This window comes from Pectinophora gossypiella, chromosome 27 (genome assembly GCF_024362695.1).
Source record: "Pectinophora gossypiella chromosome 27, ilPecGoss1.1, whole genome shotgun sequence".
In the NCBI taxonomy this organism is placed as follows: Eukaryota; Metazoa; Arthropoda; class Insecta; order Lepidoptera; family Gelechiidae; genus Pectinophora; species Pectinophora gossypiella.
In genome coordinates this window covers 2,605,681-2,610,975 of record NC_065430.1, presented here as the reverse complement: position 1 = coordinate 2,610,975, position 5,295 = coordinate 2,605,681, and positions in this window count along the sequence as shown.

Below are 5,295 nucleotides of genomic sequence, written 5' to 3'. Positions count from 1 at the left end.
AACCTAACCTAACCTAACCTAACCTAACCTAACCTAACCTAACCTAACCTAACCTAACCTAACCTAACCTAACCTAACCTAACCTAACCTAACCTAACCTAACCTAACCTAACCTAACCTAACCTAACCTAACCTAACCTAACCTAACCTAACCTAACCTAACCTAACCTAACCTAACCTAACCTAACCTAACCTAACCTAACCTAACCTAACCTAACCTAACCTAACCTAACCTAACCTAACCTAACCTAACCTAACCTAACCTAACCTAACCTAACCTAACCTAACCTAACCTAACCTAACCTAACCTAACCTAACCTAACCTAACCTAACCTAACCTAACCTAACCTAACCTAACCTAACCTAACCTAACCTAACCTAACCTAACCTAACCTAACCTAACCTAACCTAACCTAACCTAACCTAACCTAACCTAACCTAACCTAACCTAACCTAACCTAACCTAACCTAACCTAACCTAACCTAACCTAACCTAACCTAACCTAACCTAACCTAACCTAACCTAACCTAACCTAACCTAACCTAACCTAACCTAACCTAACCTAACCTAACCTAACCTAACCTAACCTAACCTAACCTAACCTAACCTAACCTAACCTAACCTAACCTAACCTAACCTAACCTAACCTAACCTAACCTAACCTAACCTAACCTAACCTAACCTAACCTAACCTAACCTAACCTAACCTAACCTAACCTAACCTAACCTAACCTAACCTAACCTAACCTAACCTAACCTAACCTAACCTAACCTAACCTAACCTAACCTAACCTAACCTAACCTAACCTAACCTAACCTAACCTAACCTAACCTAACCTAACCTAACCTAACCTAACCTAACCTAACCTAACCTAACCTAACCTAACCTAACCTAACCTAACCTAACCTAACCTAACCTAACCTAACCTAACCTAACCTAACCTAACCTAACCTAACCTAACCTAACCTAACCTAACCTAACCTAACCTAACCTAACCTAACCTAACCTAACCTAACCTAACCTAACCTAACCTAACCTAACCTAACCTAACCTAACCTAACCTAACCTAACCTAACCTAACCTAACCTAACCTAACCTAACCTAACCTAACCTAACCTAACCTAACCTAACCTAACCTAACCTAACCTAACCTAACCTAACCTAACCTAACCTAACCTAACCTAACCTAACCTAACCTAACCTAACCTAACCTAACCTAACCTAACCTAACCTAACCTAACCTAACCTAACCTAACCTAACCTAACCTAACCTAACCTAACCTAACCTAACCTAACCTAACCTAACCTAACCTAACCTAACCTAACCTAACCTAACCTAACCTAACCTAACCTAACCTAACCTAACCTAACCTAACCTAACCTAACCTAACCTAACCTAACCTAACCTAACCTAACCTAACCTAACCTAACCTAACCTAACCTAACCTAACCTAACCTAACCTAACCTAACCTAACCTACCTAACCTAACCTAACCTAACCTAACCTAACCTAACCTAACCTAACCTAACCTAACCTAACCTAACCTAACCTAACCTAACCTAACCTAACCTAACCTAACCTAACCTAACCTAACCTAACCTAACCTAACCTAACCTAACCTAACCTAACCTAACCTAACCTAACCTAACCTAACCTAACCTAACCTAACCTAACCTAACCTAACCTAACCTAACCTAACCTAACCTAACCTAACCTAACCTAACCTAACCTAACCTAACCTAACCTAACCTAACCTAACCTAACCTAACCTAACCTAACCTAACCTAACCTAACCTAACCTAACCTAACCTAACCTAACCTAACCTAACCTAACCTAACCTAACCTAACCTAACCTAACCTAACCTAACCTAACCTAACCTAACCTAACCTAACCTAACCTAACCTAACCTAACCTAACCTAACCTAACCTAACCTAACCTAACCTAACCTAACCTAACCTAACCTAACCTAACCTAACCTAACCTAACCTAACCTAACCTAACCTAACCTAACCTAACCTAACCTAACCTAACCTAACCTAACCTAACCTAACCTAACCTAACCTAACCTAACCTAACCTAACCTAACCTAACCTAACCTAACCTAACCTAACCTAACCTAACCTAACCTAACCTAACCTAACCTAACCTAACCTAACCTAACCTAACCTAACCTAACCTAACCTAACCTAACCTAACCTAACCTAACCTAACCTAACCTAACCTAACCTAACCTAACCTAACCTAACCTAACCTAACCTAACCTAACCTAACCTAACCTAACCTAACCTAACCTAACCTAACCTAACCTAACCTAACCTAACCTAACCTAACCTAACCTAACCTAACCTAACCTAACCTAACCTAACCTAACCTAACCTAACCTAACCTAACCTAACCTAACCTAACCTAACCTAACCTAACCTAACCTAACCTAACCTAACCTAACCTAACCTAACCTAACCTAACCTAACCTAACCTAACCTAACCTAACCTAACCTAACCTAACCTAACCTAACCTAACCTAACCTAACCTAACCTAACCTAACCTAACCTAACCTAACCTAACCTAACCTAACCTAACCTAACCTAACCTAACCTAACCTAACCTAACCTAACCTAACCTAACCTAACCTAACCTAACCTAACCTAACCTAACCTAACCTAACCTAACCTAACCTAACCTAACCTAACCTAACCTAACCTAACCTAACCTAACCTAACCTAACCTAACCTAACCTAACCTAACCTAACCTAACCTAACCTAACCTAACCTAACCTAACCTAACCTAACCTAACCTAACCTAACCTAACCTAACCTAACCTAACCTAACCTAACCTAACCTAACCTAACCTAACCTAACCTAACCTAACCTAACCTAACCTAACCTAACCTAACCTAACCTAACCTAACCTAACCTAACCTAACCTAACCTAACCTAACCTAACCTAACCTAACCTAACCTAACCTAACCTAACCTAACCTAACCTAACCTAACCTAACCTAACCTAACCTAACCTAACCTAACCTAACCTAACCTAACCTAACCTAACCTAACCTAACCTAACCTAACCTAACCTAACCTAACCTAACCTAACCTAACCTAACCTAACCTAACCTAACCTAACCTAACCTAACCTAACCTAACCTAACCTAACCTAACCTAACCTAACCTAACCTAACCTAACCTAACCTAACCTAACCTAACCTAACCTAACCTAACCTAACCTAACCTAACCTAACCTAACCTAACCTAACCTAACCTAACCTAACCTAACCTAACCTAACCTAACCTAACCTAACCTAACCTAACCTAACCTAACCTAACCTAACCTAACCTAACCTAACCTAACCTAACCTAACCTAACCTAACCTAACCTAACCTAACCTAACCTAACCTAACCTAACCTAACCTAACCTAACCTAACCTAACCTAACCTAACCTAACCTAACCTAACCTAACCTAACCTAACCTAACCTAACCTAACCTAACCTAACCTAACCTAACCTAACCTAACCTAACCTAACCTAACCTAACCTAACCTAACCTAACCTAACCTAACCTAACCTAACCTAACCTAACCTAACCTAACCTAACCTAACCTAACCTAACCTAACCTAACCTAACCTAACCTAACCTAACCTAACCTAACCTAACCTAACCTAACCTAACCTAACCTAACCTAACCTAACCTAACCTAACCTAACCTAACCTAACCTAACCTAACCTAACCTAACCTAACCTAACCTAACCTAACCTAACCTAACCTAACCTAACCTAACCTAACCTAACCTAACCTAACCTAACCTAACCTAACCTAACCTAACCTAACCTAACCTAACCTAACCTAACCTAACCTAACCTAACCTAACCTAACCTAACCTAACCTAACCTAACCTAACCTAACCTAACCTAACCTAACCTAACCTAACCTAACCTAACCTAACCTAACCTAACCTAACCTAACCTAACCTAACCTAACCTAACCTAACCTAACCTAACCTAACCTAACCTAACCTAACCTAACCTAACCTAACCTAACCTAACCTAACCTAACCTAACCTAACCTAACCTAACCTAACCTAACCTAACCTAACCTAACCTAACCTAACCTAACCTAACCTAACCTAACCTAACCTAACCTAACCTAACCTAACCTAACCTAACCTAACCTAACCTAACCTAACCTAACCTAACCTAACCTAACCTAACCTAACCTAACCTAACCTAACCTAACCTAACCTAACCTAACCTAACCTAACCTAACCTAACCTAACCTAACCTAACCTAACCTAACCTAACCTAACCTAACCTAACCTAACCTAACCTAACCTAACCTAACCTAACCTAACCTAACCTAACCTAACCTAACCTAACCTAACCTAACCTAACCTAACCTAACCTAACCTAACCTAACCTAACCTAACCTAACCTAACCTAACCTAACCTAACCTAACCTAACCTAACCTAACCTAACCTAACCTAACCTAACCTAACCTAACCTAACCTAACCTAACCTAACCTAACCTAACCTAACCTAACCTAACCTAACCTAACCTAACCTAACCTAACCTAACCTAACCTAACCTAACCTAACCTAACCTAACCTAACCTAACCTAACCTAACCTAACCTAACCTAACCTAACCTAACCTAACCTAACCTAACCTAACCTAACCTAACCTAACCTAACCTAACCTAACCTAACCTAACCTAACCTAACCTAACCTAACCTAACCTAACCTAACCTAACCTAACCTAACCTAACCTAACCTAACCTAACCTAACCTAACCTAACCTAACCTAACCTAACCTAACCTAACCTAACCTAACCTAACCTAACCTAACCTAACCTAACCTAACCTAACCTAACCTAACCTAACCTAACCTAACCTAACCTAACCTAACCTAACCTAACCTAACCTAACCTAACCTAACCTAACCTAACCTAACCTAACCTAACCTAACCTAACCTAACCTAACCTAACCTAACCTAACCTAACCTAACCTAACCTAACCTAACCTAACCTAACCTAACCTAACCTAACCTAACCTAACCTAACCTAACCTAACCTAACCTAACCTAACCTAACCTAACCTAACCTAACCTAACCTAACCTAACCTAACCTAACCTAACCTAACCTAACCTAACCTAACCTAACCTAACCTAACCTAACCTAACCTAACCTAACCTAACCTAACCTAACCTAACCTAACCTAACCTAACCTAACCTAACCTAACCTAACCTAACCTAACCTAACCTAACCTAACCTAACCTAACCTAACCTA